This window comes from Gorilla gorilla, chromosome 18 (genome assembly GCF_029281585.2).
Source record: "Gorilla gorilla gorilla isolate KB3781 chromosome 18, NHGRI_mGorGor1-v2.1_pri, whole genome shotgun sequence".
Taxonomy (NCBI): Eukaryota; Metazoa; Chordata; class Mammalia; order Primates; family Hominidae; genus Gorilla; species Gorilla gorilla.
Window position 1 is genome coordinate 98,988,211 of NC_073242.2, and position 14,598 is coordinate 99,002,808.

Here is a 14,598-nt window from a genome sequence, read left to right on the forward strand (position 1 = left end):
TTTAGTATACAGTAACCCTGTTCCCAAGATTGTACTAGGCCTATCAAGAAAAGCTGTGAACAGCAATATCATAGACACAAAAGGGTCATTCCTGGGTGTCCTCACCCAAGAAAAAGATGGAGGCAAGTTAACACAAGATTTTTTTTTTAAAGATATACTAAAATGAAAATCTCTAAGAGAAAATGTCTTCTTTAGGACATGAAGGGGTAATATATGGGATATAATAGAACCGTATGTACGTTGCCTGTGACCTTTGTGGACGTTTGCCTGAATTCTCACCTGGGAGTGAATGGAGCAATGGGGCTAAGGTCATTGGGGGATGTTTGGTTTTTGTGGTGTATGTGGCAGTTTCTCTGGGACTGGGGGAGTGTAAAGATAAGAAAGCAAGTGAGGTTGGGCACGGTGGCTCACCCCTGTAATCCCAGCATTTTGGGAGGCCGAGGCGGGGGATCACGAGGTCAGGAGTTCAAGATCAGCCTGGACAAGCTTGAACCCGGGAGGCAGAGATTGCAGTGAGCCGAGATCGTGCCACTACACTCCAGCCTGGGCGACAGAGTAAGACTCCATCTCGGGGGCAGGGCAAGCAAATGAAACAACATGGACAAAAAAAAAAAAAAAAAAAAAAAAAAACAGAATGATCAAGATTAATGGGCTCTAACTGGATCTACTTTGCCATGGTTTCCCCAGGCCCTCAACAATCACATTTGAGACTTCAGGAATGCACCACACAGAACTGATTAAATAATATACTACATAGAATTGACTTGTTTAATACCACCCCTCCCTTGTCCTCTGCCTCCAGCATACTCCCTAGAGTAGTACAGGCAGGGTAGATCTAACTATTGGAAGGAATCCCTAACACTTTTCCAGGGTAGAATTCTGGCTAGTCCAAAAGGGGTCCTTCTCTTAAGGGTTTTGAGAAACTAGACACTGCAACTTATTAGTATCTGCGACGTTTGTTTGGAGCAAATTCAGCTCCAGGAGCTGCATGGTTGAATGCAGGAGGAGTTTCACCAATTGCCCCAATTCCTTCCATTGTAGCAGCCTGACCAAAGCGTTCAGTTGTTGGTGGGGTCAATCCCAAAGTTCCATCCGGCATCATAGTGGCAGGTCCTGGAGGAGCTGGGGTACCAGCTGGCACAGGAGCAGGGGGCAAGGCACCTCTGCTGTTTATGCCCATAGCACCTCCCATAGCCATCTGACCCATCCAAATCTCCTGCTCTCTCACATCAGGGAAGGTTCCCTTGAATCCTTCCTGCTGTGGCTGCATCATTTCTTCTTGCTGCCTCCGTGTCTCTTCTTCACGGCGCCTGCGCTCTTCCTCCTGCCTGAGCTACAGTTGCTTTCGTTTTTGCACCTCTTGGTTGTGCAGCTCTTCCATCCTCCGAAGTTCTTCTTGGCGCCTCATCAAATTCTGTCTCGTTAGCATGACCTGGTGCTTATGGCGTGCAGCCTCCATCTCCATCTCTGGCTTCTCACGAGCCTCCTTGATGTTGCGGTCCACTTGGTCCTGCTGCTGCTTCTCCATCTCAATGAGTGCCTTCCAGCGCATGGCATATTCATACTCAAAGGAGCCAGGCTGTGCAAATCTGCGTGGTTGCTCTCGTTCCTTGTGAAATTGCTGGTTTTTTATAACCAGCTTCTCTGGAAGTCCCCCTTCATCATCTAACTGGTCCATGGGCTCCATAGTCACAGGACGAGGAAATGTGGTTAGCAGGAAGGAGCCTTCACTGCGTCTGTCCAGAGCTTTCCCAGCAGCTGGCTTCCCTGAGAACTCAACAATGCCTTTTCCTGAGGGCCTTCCTCGATCATCCACAATGACTACAGCCCTCTCTACCTGGCCAAACACAGAAAAGGCTTCTTCCAGCACTTCGTTGGACACATACTGAGGAAGGTTTCGAACTGTAAGGGATGCACCATGGCAGGAAAAGCGCACACGCAGCTGCTTTCCACAGAGTGGCATATTGTCCAGCTCCACTTTCGCAATCTCCGCTAGGGTTCGTGTTTCCAAGCGGATAAAGCCAAATCCTTAATCCTTATGAATGAAGACTTCGCCTGCCTTTCCATATTTCTCAAATAGTTTCCTCATTTCTTCCTCAGTGATGTCGGGAGGAAGATTTCCCACAAGAAGACGGCTTCGTTGGGTGAAGGTCTTCTCTCCTGGTTTTCTAAAATTCTTCAGGTCAAATAGTCAAGCCTTCATTTTGGCTGCTGGCCTGTTGCCCATTCGCAGGTATTGGCGGTGGTGGCGGCTGCAGCTGTTGCTGCTGGTGGTGATGTTGATGATGCTTTCTTGGAGTATGGTTTTGCTTCTCCAAGTTAAAAGTTTTATTACTCTGCATTTTTGCACCCTCAACTTCGATTGAAGACAGCAAAGTGCCTCCCAGTTCACTCTAACCTCGACTTCTCCTCTACCGACTGGTCTCTCCTCGGAGTAACGGCGACGCTACACGGCCTCTCCCGTCCCGAGAAAAGCTTTTTTTTTGTTTTGTTTTGTTTTGAGACGGAGTCTTGCTCTGTCGCCCAGGCTGGAGTGCAGTGGCGCGATCTCAACTCACTGCAAGCTCCGCCTCCCAGGTTCACGCCATTCTCCTGCCTCGGCCACCCAAGTAGCTGGGACTACAGGCGCCCGCCACCATGCCCGACTTTTTTTGTATTTTTAGTAGAGACAGGATTTCACCGTATTAGCCAGGATGGTCTCGATCTCCTGACCTCGTGGTCCACCCGCCTCGGCCTCCCAAAGTGCTGGGATTACAGGCGTGAGCCACCGCGCCCGGCCAAGATAGGTACTGTTTTACAGACAAGGGATAGCTAACTAAAGCCACTAGGTCTAGCTGACATGGTCAGTAAGTGGTGAAAATAACGTAACACCCAGACAAACTGATTCAGAGCCACTTTTTTCTCTCTTCTCTTCTTTTTTCTTTCCTTTCCTTTTCTTTCTCTCTTTCTCTTTTTTTTTTTTTTTTTTTTTGAGACACGGTCTCTCTCTGTTGCCCAGGCTGGAGTGCAGTGGCATGATCATAGTTCACTGCAACCTTGAACTCCCAGGCTCAAGTGAGCCTCCTACCTCAGCCTCTCGAGTAGATGGGACCACAGGCCCACACCACCATGCCCAGCTAGTTTTTTTCATTTTTACTTTTGTAGAGACAAGAGTCTCATCATGTTGCCCAGGCTGGTCTGAAACTCCCAGGTTCAAGCAGTCCTTTAGCCTTGGCCTCCCAAAGTGCTGGGATTACAGGTGTGAGACCACGGTGCTGTCCCTGAGCCACCTAATTACCCATTCTGTTATACTGACTGCTGCTTATGTGCCTTTACTTCATTTTGAGCAACGTGGGGCCAGAGTCTGTCTAATTTGTCTTAATAGTCTCACCCCACCTCCCTAAGCAACACACATAATTTGGTAGCAAATAATTCCTTGCTGAATTGAACAGAAGGTGTATTTAGTGACTTCTACGTTTCCTTGCAAATCTGAAATTTTATGATTATAAGATCTGGTGAATTTTGCTGAATGTTGACTTGGGTCTTCATCCAAACTTTCTTCATGAAGTCTTCACTCCAGTTGTATTCCTCAATTGTCATTTATCTGTCCTACCCCAAAAATCCTTCAGTGCTACCGAATGTTGCCTTTCAGCAATTACCCAAACTCAGTCTTTCTCTTTTTTTGGGGTGGCGGGAAGGGGACTGAGTTTTGCTCTCGTCGCCCAGGCTGGAGCACAGTGGTGTGATCTCAGCTCACTGCCACCTCTGCCTCCCAGGTTCAACAATTCTCCTGCCTCAGCCTCCTGTGTAGCTGAGATTATGGGTGCCCGCCACCACGCCTGGCTAATTTTTGTATTTTTAGTACAGATGGGGTTTCACCATATTGGCCAGATGATCTCGAACTCCTGATGTACGGTGATCCACCTGCCTTCGCCTCCCAAAGTGCTAGAATTACAGGCGTGAGCCACTGCACCTGGCTCAACCTTTCTCACCACTCAGTCTCTTCATTATCTAGAACGTGCCTGTGCTACCTGCCGTAACAGAGTATGGCTGGAAGCTATTTCTCATTTTCTAGTTTATCATATCAATTTTTTTTTTTTGAGACAGAGTCTCACCCTGTCATCCAGGCTGGAATCCAGTGTGCAATCTTGGCTCACTGCAACCTCCGCCTCCCAGGTTCAAGCGATTCTCAAGCCTCAGGCTCCCGATTAGCTGGGACTACGGGTGTGTGCCACCATGCCCAGCTAATATTTGTATTTTTTGTAGAGATGGGTTTTCACCATGTTGCCCAGTCTGATCTCGAGCCCCTGACAGTCTGATCTGCCCGCCTTGGCCTCCCAAAGTGCTGGGATTACAGGTGCCAGCCACCGCACCCTGTCAGATTTTATTCTTTTAATGTGCAGTGTGTGCTCTTTGCCTGTCCCTTCTCCCCTTTGGTGAACACTTACTCAGATGCCACTAAATCTTTTCTGCAGGGTTGTTAAAAAAAAAAGCAACAAAAGATAAAAAATGAAATATGAAAGAAGAAAACAAACCGAAACCAACAAATGCTAGTAAGTCAAGGAAATAGTCTCTAATTTATCTAGAACAGAATTAGTAAAACTGCCATCAATGGAACTGGAGAAGTTTTAGTTATAGTAGTTTTATAAATGAGACTAATATAGGGTTTAATGTACAAAGACAGGACTGTATCTCCTTGAAAGTTAATCTCTTGGATTTGGAGTGGTACTAGAAAAAGTAGAGACTAAGTGTTCAACCTATTTATTTATTTAGATACAGAGTCTCACTCTGTCGCCCAGGCTGGAGTGCAGAGGCGTTATCATGGCTCACTGCCACTTCCGCCTCCCGGGTTCAAGCAATTCTCCTGCCTCAGGTTCTGGAGTACCTGGGATTACCCGCACCCGGACCATGCCCGGCGAATTTTTTTATATATTTTTTTGTAGTTTTAGTAGAGATGGGGTTTCACCAGGTTGGCCAAGTGGGTTTCGAACTCCCGACCTCAGGTAATCCACCTGCCTCTGCCTCCAAAAGTGCTGGGATTACAGGTGTGAGCCTCCACGCCCCACCAGCCAATTTAATTTGTATGCATGATAGAATCCATCCCAATTCGAAGACCCAAAAATAACAGATTAGTACAAGTCTTTGAGGCTAATTACGTCATTAGTATTAATTTTAATCAATGGTGATTAAACTGAGCCTTCATTCAACTTGTCCAGAACATCAGTCAAGAATGTCTATTTAAAATGTTCTTGGAGGCCGGTCACATTGGCTCACACCTGTAATCTGAGCACTTTGGGAGGCCAAGGCAGGTGGATCATCTGAGGTTAGGAGTTTGAGACCAGCCTGGCCAACATGGTGAAACCCCATCTCTATTAAAAATACAAAAATTAGCCAGGCATGGTGGTGGGCGCCTGTAGTCCCAGCTACTCAGGAGGCTGAGGAAGGAGAATTGCTTGAACCTGGGAGGCAGAGGTTGCAGTGAGCCAAGATTGAGCCACTGCACTCCTCCTGCCTGGGCTACAAGAGTGAAACTCTGTCTCAAGCAAGCAAATAAATAAATAAATAAATAAATAAATAAATAAATAGAGTTATTGGCAGGCACAGTGGCATTCGCCTGTAGTCTCAGCTACTTGGGAGGCTGAAGCAAGAGGACTGCTTGAAGCTGGGAGTTCGAGCCCAGCCGAAGCAACCTATCCAGACCCATCTCTTAAAAAAAATATTTCTCTGCCAGGTGCAGTGGTTCATGCCTGTAATCCCAGCACTTTGGGAGGCCAAGGTGGGCGGATCATTTGAAGTCAGGTGTTCGAGACCAGACTGGTCAACATGGAGAAACCCTGTCTCTACTAAAAACGCAAAAATTAGCCAGGCGTGGTGGTGCACACCTGTAATCCCAGCTACTCGGGAGGCTGAGGCAGGAGAATCGCATGAACCGGGGAGACGGAGGTTGCAGTCAGCTGAGACTGCACCACTGCACTCCAGCCTGGGCGACAGAGCGAGGCTCCATCTCAAAAAAAAAAAAAAAAAAAAAAAATTATCATCTATCTATCCACCTACCTACCTACCTACCTGGATTATAATTCATTAAGTTCTCTGTGCCCTGTAGTTGTAGATTAAGGGAATGCGATTGGATTAGTGTGGAGGGGCTTTTTATGGAGCCAAGCAGGAGTTTTTAAGCTTTTGTACTTTTGCTTCATGTCACAAGGACAGATGCCCCACAAAGGCTGAGATGTTTGTGGTCCTGGATCTTAGAACAGTGCCTGGCACATAATAGGCATAAGGTTGCCAGGAAATAGAAATACAGATACTCAATTCAATTTGATCTTCAGATAATCAAAAAATACTTTTTTAGTATAAATATGTCCCATTCTGTATTTGGGACATACATATTACACTGTTGTTTATCTGAAATTCAAATTTAAGTGGGTGCCCTGTACTTTATCTGGCAACCCTACTAAAGGAGCTCAATTAAGTATTTGCTGACTTAACAGTCTGAAGGTCTCGTTTCACCTGTAAAATGGGGCTAGTACCTGTCCCTGCCTCCATAAAGTTGATGGGCAGAGTAGATGGCATTCAGTGAGCCCTCAATTTATTTGATTGCCTGGGACCATCCGGTGAGCAGAAACCCTTCCACTTTCAACTACAGAGACGATAAAAAGGCCTCATCGAGGCCAGAGGTGCCCAGGCCAGGCCTAGGTGGCCCGCACCTGCGAGCCTGGCCAGCCTCTTCCGGGTCAGGTGACCGCGCGCGGTCACGTGACCCGGCCCGAGTGCGGGCGGTGGAAGGCGGAAGTAGGAGAGGAGTTCGGCGCCGCTTCTGTGGCCACGGCAGGTAGCGAGCGCTGGCGCGGGGGGCGCGGCGGGCTGGCTGCCTGCACGGGGCGGGCCGGGGGCGGCGGGCGGCGCAGGGTGGGCCGGGGGCGGCGCGGCCCGGGCGCCGGGGGGCGGCGGCTTCCTGTGGGAGGGGCCTGGCGCGGCGGTTCCGGCCTCCGAGGAGGGGTGTCCCGGCTCCCGCCCGAGAGGGGTGGGAGCGCCGCGGCCCGCGGGGGGTTGCTCCGAAATGGGTGCCCCGGCCGCCAAGGGTGCAGCTGGAGCGAGTCCTCCCGGAAGGGGAGAGGAGCTTAGGTTCCCAGGCATGGAGAGGAGCGATCTTTGTGGAGGGATCGGGACCAGGGGAAGGGGCGACTTGGAACTGAGCTGGAAGGCGGTGCCTGAAAATGGGTTTATGGCGTGGAGCCAGAGGGAAGAAGATGCTGCCTGGACCCCCTCTGAGAGTCTCTCCCTTCCTTCCTGTTTGGAAATGATTGTTACCCGAGACTTTGATGACGGTCCCATTCAGTTTTTAAACTTCAGGAGGGATCACAGAATCTTGATCGTCTTGCTTCCCTGGCGCCCACTTAGTCCTGCGTGGATAGGGTTTCCACTTATTGGGAGCCTAGCCCTTCAGCTCATTTTTCTTTGAGATTTTCCCTGAACGGGCCATCATCGAGGCTTTAAAAAACAAAAAAAGAAAATAAATTAAAAAAATAAGTGTGGGCACTTTGCCTGTAAAATGGCTTTTAGCTTACACTGTTGACCTAGCCCAGCGTTACCTCAGCAACATAGTGACTGCTGAAATCTTGGACAGAGAAGTGTCTACCTAGACTGCTTTATGACTTTTCTCTTTCTTCCGTTTAAATTATTCAGTTTCCCTTAGCTTATCTTGTGACTGCTTATCTTGACGAACTGTAACTAGGTAGGGTGCCTGAGAGGTCTGTGTTATGTTCCTTAGAACTGTGACCTGGATCATGATTTTGAGATTGAATACTTGTGTTAAAGCCTGTTCATCCTCCTGTTTCTCATGTTTACTAAAATTTGCAGAAGCAAAAGGAGTTTCGTGAGTGCGGTGTAACTGGAACGAATGTTCAAACTGGACATTCACAGCAGCCAGCATCGTTTTGGGTTACAAGTAGGAAAAAGTACTTTCCTAATGTATTATGAGTTCAAGTTTTTGGAGTTATTTGACAAACATTTAAAAATTAGTTTTTGCAGCAGCGCCTATGAGTGAGGTTGGGAAGATGTATTCTCATTTCACAGGGAACAAACAGACTTATGAGAGACGACTTGATTTTTTAAAACAATTTATTGCTCTTTCTTGTTTGCTGGCCTCTTCCTGCTAGATTGCAAATCCTTCAAGGGCAGGTTTTATATTTTATTTGGCTACTAGCCTAGTGCCTGGCATGTTGTGGGCACTTGATAAATATTTGGTGAATAAATGCATTTCTAAAAGTCACACCGGCGTAAGCGGTGACAAAGGATTTGAACCCAAGTCTGCTACTCTTTTTCTTGTCAGAGAAGCTTGTGATTATCTGTGTCATTGGTCCATATGAAAACAGGCTCGAGAGAAAGGCTTGGATTGGCTTCTCAGTCTCTTTCACTTCGTGATTACTTTCCCATTTACAAAGAGCGTATACCAACATCTCACTTAACCTTCCCTTTGAAATTGGGATGGTCAGTATTGTCCCTATATCACATGAAGAGACTGAGGCTTAATGAAGTCCTTACTTTAGATTTCAGAGCTAGTAAATGAGTAGGGACTCAAGCCCAGGCCCTTAATCCTTAGATCCATTCTTTTTCATTTATTGACACAATAGAAAATTTTATTTTTATTTTATTTTGAGACAGGATCTTACTCTGTTGCCCAGCCTGGAGTGCAGTGGCACAGTCACGGCTCACTGTAACCTTGACCTGCCTGGGCTCGGGTGATCCTCCCATGTCTGCCTCCCAAACAGCTGGGACTACAGGTGGGTGCCACCTCGCCTGGCTAATTTTTGTAGAGACAGGGGTTTTGCTGTGTTGCCCGGGCTGTTTTCAAACTCCAGGGCTCAAGTGATCCTCCCACCTCGGCCTCTCAAAGTGTTGCAATTACAGGTGTAAGTCACCATGCCCAACTGAAAGTTTTATTTTTACATAATTTTTCAGGAATAAAAAGTGTAACATTTTAAGGAAAAAGATCACACAGAAAAAGTTGTGAATGTAGAATGTGAGTAAATGAAGTTTAGAAAACGCTGTACTCTACCATAGCTTCCTCTTCCTGGGAAAACATTCTTTCATTCAGTGAATATTTATAAGTACCCACTCTGTCTTTGCCAGGCATTGTTGTAGAGTCCAGTATGGTGTACACTAGCCACATGGGGCTGCTGAGCACTGGAGCTATGCTGTGAGCATAAAATACATTCTGGATTTTGAAGACTTAGCATGAAGAAAAGTAAATGTCTCATTGATACTTTCTATGTTATAGTAAACGATCATATAATGTATAAACATGTATGATAACATTTTGGATTTATTGGGTTAAATACAACGTAATTATAAATAGTTGGTCGGACATGGTGGCTCATGCCTATAATTCCAGCACTTTGGGAGGTCAAGGTGGATAGATTGCTTGAGCCCAGGAATTTGGGACCAGCCTGGGCAACACGGTGAAACCCTGTCTCTACAAAAAATACAAAAATTAGCCAGGTGCAGTGGCGCCCGCCTGGCTACTCAGGAGGCTGAGGTGGGAAGATCGCCTAAGCCTGGGGAGGTGGAGGCTGCAGTGAGTTGTGATCGTGCCACTCATTGCACTCTAGCCTAGGTGACAGAGTGAGACCCTGTCTCAAAAAAAAGAAAAAGAAAAAAAGTTTCACCTTTTTGTCTTTTTTTTTTCCCACTTAACCTTGACTTGAAACCCAGCACTTTTTTCTTTTTAAAATGTATTTCCTAGAAAAATAAAAAATTATAAATGTGGCTTGCACTTGTGGCTCCCATCTTATTTCTATTGGACAAACCTGTTCTGAATGCCGGGAATATAGCAGTACAAGAAAGGTAAGGATCCCCACCCTTGTGGATCTTCAATTTTATTAGAGAAGGGCACATTGATAACTAAGTATAATATGTATTATGTTGTAATAAAGCAGGGAAGAGGGATGTAGGTTGCAGTTTAAATAGGATCCTGGCCAGGTGCGGTGGCTCACGCCTGTAATTCCAGAACTTTTGGAGGCTGAGACGGGCGGATCACTTGAGGTCAGGATTTCAAGACCAGCCTGACCAACATGGTGAAACCCCATCTCTATCCAAAATACAAAAATTAGCTGGGCTTGTTGGCACATGTGTCTAATTCCAGCTACTCGGGAGGCTGAGGCACGAGAATTGCTTGAGCTCGGGAGATGGAGGTTGCAGTGAACCAAGATCGTGCCACTGCACTCCAGCCTAGGTGACGAAGCGAGACTCTGTCTTGCTTTTGGAGAGATGGGGAGTTGGGGGCGGGGGGGGGTTCTCACTTTTGCCCAGGCTGGTCTTGAACACTTGGCCTCAAGACATCCTCCTGCCTCAGCCTCCGAAAGTGCTGAGATTACAGGCATGAACCATTGCACCTGGCTCAGTCTCTTAACTCTAAATACTATCCACATGCTAACAGCTTCCATATGTGTGTCTAGCCTAGGCCTGTCTCCAGACTTCTAGATCTAATTGCCCACAATATCTTCACTTGGATTCCTATCAGGCATTTTATAATCAACATCAACAAAATTGAGCCCTACACCTGCCCCTCAGACAGCCTTCCCCATCTCAGTTAATGACAACTCCATTCCTCCAGTTGTTCAAGCCAAAGACCTTGGAGTCACCCTTGACTCGTCTCTTTCTCTCACACCCCACATCCAACTCAGCTCGTCCACAAAGCCTACTGGCTGTACTTCAGAGTACACCCTGGATGCATCTTTCCCCTGGATGATGGCAACAGCCTCCTAACTTGTCTCCCTCTTCCACCCTGGCTGGCCTTCACTTTCTCCACACAGGACCCAGGGCAAGTCTGTTAAAAGGCAGGGTGGATCCTGTCCACTCCACTGCCCAACTCAAACCCTCCAATTGTCCCAGCTTAACTGGAGTGAAAACCAATACCCTACAATGGCCTGCAAGCCTTCCATGACCTGATCTCTCCTCCCACACCCACCACCACCCTGACCTCCTCTCTCCACTCCTGCTTACTCAATCCCCTCCAGCCACACTGGCCTCCTGACTGGTCCCAAAACCTGCCAGTGGTACTCCTTATGTGGGGCTTTTGAACTCTGCCTGGACCCTTAAGCCCCTATTCAGCCACATGGCCCCTTCACTTCCTCAGATCTTTACTCAACCATCACCTTCAGAGAGAGGCTTTTCTAGGGATCCTATATTTTATTTTATTATTTTTGGAGTCTTGTTCTGTTGCCCAGGCTGGAGTGCACTGGTACGATCTTGGCTCACTGCAACCTTCACCTCCCAGGTTCAAGTGACTCTCCTGCCTCAGCCTCCTGAGTAGCTGGGATTACAGGCATCTGCCACTATGTCCAACTAATTTTTGTATTTTTAGTAGAGATGGGGTTTCACCAGGTTGGTCAGGCTAGCCTCAAAATCCTGACCTCAAGTGATCTGCCTGCCTCGGCCTCCCAAAGTACTGGAATAGGGGTTTTGTTTTGTTTTTTTAATCTTTTTGAAAACCACAAGCTAATGGGTTTCTTTTTTCTTAATGAGGCTACTCTTCCAACTGTGCATCTTTATAGCACCCTGAAATCAATTTGAGTGCCAATTTCTGGAATTAGTCTGGCTTCCTGGGTTGGCATCCAGTTTAGGCCTCCAGGATGGATGGATAATGGGCTTTTTATGTTTGAAATATGTATTGGTTTTTTCAAACATGTATTGAATGCATGTTGTTTGTCAGGCATCCCACCATTTTATACATTTAACCTTGTTGAGGTGAAGTGACCCTCACGAGGTCAGATAGCTAAGAAATGAAAGAGATGGCCATTTGAATCTTGGTCTTCAGAGTCCACATCTGGTCCTTCTACCACTTATCATTAGTGAGATGGGTGGAGTGGCTATATAAACATAAACTCCCTTTGGAGTCAAACCAGTGAGTTGCTTTTGAGCGACTTTGAGTCCCTTAGGACTATTATGTGTCACAGGCAGAAAGGGAATTTACCAGGTAAAGAAAGGCAGATTTATTAAAGTGAAAACATGTTGCAAGAAAGCAATGGGCAGCACAGCAGAGAAGGGGCTGTCTGCAAAGAGGCAGGAGATGGAGGGAAGTTTTACAGGGTTGTGCTGGAGGGGGCTATGTGGGGATTGATGCGTCTGAGGGCTGTTTGTGATTAATCATTTCTCAGAACGACTGTCCATGGTTTTCCCCTACCTGAGGCCCCTTCCTCGTTGTTGCTTACTTATCTTATTAGGACTCCACATTATGGACTCTGAAATTTCTTTTCTTTCTTCTTTATTTGTTTTGCTTTTGAGACAAGGTCTCATTCTGTCACCCAGGCTGAAGTACAGTGGCATGATCATGGCTCACTGCAGCCTCAACCTTTTGAGCTCAAGTGATCCTCCCATCTTAGCCTTCCAAGTAGCTGAGACTATAGGCATGTGCCACCATGCCTAGCTAATTTTTAACTTTTTTGTAGAGATGGGGTCCCACTATGTTACTCAGACTGGTCTTGAACTCCTGGGCTCAAGTGATCCTCCTGCCTCAGCCTCCCAAAGTGTTTGAGATTACAGGTGTGAGCCACCACAACTGGCTAGGGCTCTGGAATTTCTGAAAGATGGGAACAAAAGGGAAGATGTTTCCTCTGGATGATGGGACAGGTTAGATTCTAACCAAAATCTTTTTAGAAGATTGCAGTTCCCTGTTTTTCACCCCACCACAGTTTATAGCAAATATTCAGTGATTTAAATCATTACTACTAATAATAACTATTAGGAAAATACCAGCCAGGCATGGTGGCTCACACCTATAATCCCAGCACTTTAGGAGGCCGAGGTGGGTAGATCACCTGAAGTCAGGAGTTTAAGACCAGCCTGGCCAACATGGAGAAACCCCGTCTCTACTAAAAATACAAAAAATTAGCTAGGCATGGTGGCAGACACCTGTAATCCCAGCTACTTGGGAGCCTGAGGCAGGAGAATCGCTTGAACCCAGGAGGCGGAGGTTGCAGTGAGCCGAGATTGCATCACTGCCCTCCAGCCTGGGCAACAAGAGCGAAACACCTTCTCAAAAATAATTAAATAAATAAAAAATAACAAGTACCAAGACATGGCAGTCCTGACCTAGGGCCCGTCCTCTTCCTCAAGTCACCCATGCCTTTTGCTTCTTGTTTTGTCTTCAGATCTGCTTTCCAGTCAGCCTCTTTTATTCTTAGCCTGTAATTCCACGGGGCTTCCAATAGTGTACCTCCCTGCTCCCTCCCGTTTTCTCTTTTTCCGTGCTTAGTCTTTGTAAGGATGTCATTTGGCAAAGTTGATTCTGTTTGATTGTTTTTCAATATGGACCTTTGGAGAATGGAAGGTAGTAACTCAATGCTGGACAGAGGAAGGAGGCCAAGAAAGAAGCATTAGTGTTGGAGTAGCATGAGCCTGTGAAGAACAGGAGAATCTTTTGGACAGAGCTTTTCCTTGCATATCTTTCAAGAAATGAGTGCAGGCTGGGCGCAGTGGCTCATGCCTGTAATCCCAGCACTTTGGGAGGCCGAGGCGGGTGGATCATGAGGTCAGGAGATCGAGACCATCCTGGCTAACATGATGAAACCCATCTCTACTAAAAATACAAAAAACTAGTCGGGCGTGGTGGCAGGCACCTGTAATCCCCGCTACTCGGAAGGCTGAGGCAAGAGAATTGGTTGAACCCGGGAGGTGGAGGTTTGCAGTGAGCCGAGATTGCACCACTCACTCCAGCCTGGGTGACAGAGCAAGACTCCATCTCAAAAAAAAAAAAAAAAAAAAAAAAAGAAGTGGGTGCAAGGTTTATCTCTAGTTAGAAATAAGCTCTGCCTGTTTCTACAGCTGGTTAATTAGAAATAAAATCTTTGTGAACCCATGGATTATATTGAAAAAAATTTTTTAAAACAAGAAATAAAATATTGATACTGGATACTGGTGAGTAATTTCTGCTTTTCCCTGGCTCCTTCTACACAGGTCTTTTCATCTCAAGATCAGTGTTCACTGGTTTCTTGACTCAAAGCTGGGTCAAGAATTTTAGGAATTGAGGTGCTTGTAATGCCAGAGCTAAGAATTTCAGTATCGAGAAGTGGTTTCGTTTGTAGTTGATATTTGAAGAGCTCTTACTGTGTGTCCTCTGCTTTACCTGAATTCATGTAGTCAGTACAGTAATCTTATAAAGTAAGTACTATTATTGGGTTCATTTCACAGATGAGAAAACTGAGATTTAGAGAGGGTAGGTGTGATTTTGTGAAATATATATTTAGTCTTCCTCCCATTTCCTGGCCTATAACTCCTAAAATCATTGAAATCTCCCAAGTGATCAGTGTCTTTTTTTTTTTTTTTTTTTTTTTTTGAGATAGAATCTCGCTGTGTCGCCCAGGCTAGAGTGCAGTGGCATAATCTCGGCTCGCTGCAGCCTCTAAGCGATTCCCGTGCCTCAGCCTCCCAAGTAGCTGGGGCTACAGGCACATGCCGTCATACCCAACTAATTTTTGTATTTTTAGTAGAGATGGGATTTCGCCATGTTGGCCAGGCTGGTCTCGAACTCCTGAGCTCAGGTGATCTGTCTGCCTTGGCCTCCCAAAGTGCTGAGATTACAGGTGTGAGCCACCACACCTGGTCAGTGTCTTTTTGTGTGCT

The 14,598-nt window shown here is 46.5% G+C and overlaps 1 protein-coding gene and 1 pseudogene across 2 annotated transcripts in view; one reads left to right on the forward strand and one right to left on the reverse strand.

Annotated features, from left to right (window-relative positions):
• Nucleotides 1–190: 190 nt before the first annotated feature.
• On the reverse strand, nucleotides 191–2,489 carry LOC101152380 (non-POU domain-containing octamer-binding protein-like; annotated as a pseudogene).
• Nucleotides 2,490–6,730: 4,241 nt separating this feature from the next.
• WWP2 (WW domain containing E3 ubiquitin protein ligase 2) overlaps nucleotides 6,731–14,598 on the forward strand; it is a 177,397-nt gene continuing 169,529 nt past the window's right edge. The window contains exon 1 of one of the 2 annotated variants that reach the window (NM_001279559.1): nucleotides 6,731–6,808. The gene's annotated coding sequence lies outside the window, so the exon portion shown is untranslated. The remainder of the gene's footprint in view (nucleotides 6,809–14,598) is intronic. The other variant, XM_055364249.2, reaches the window with a different exon arrangement.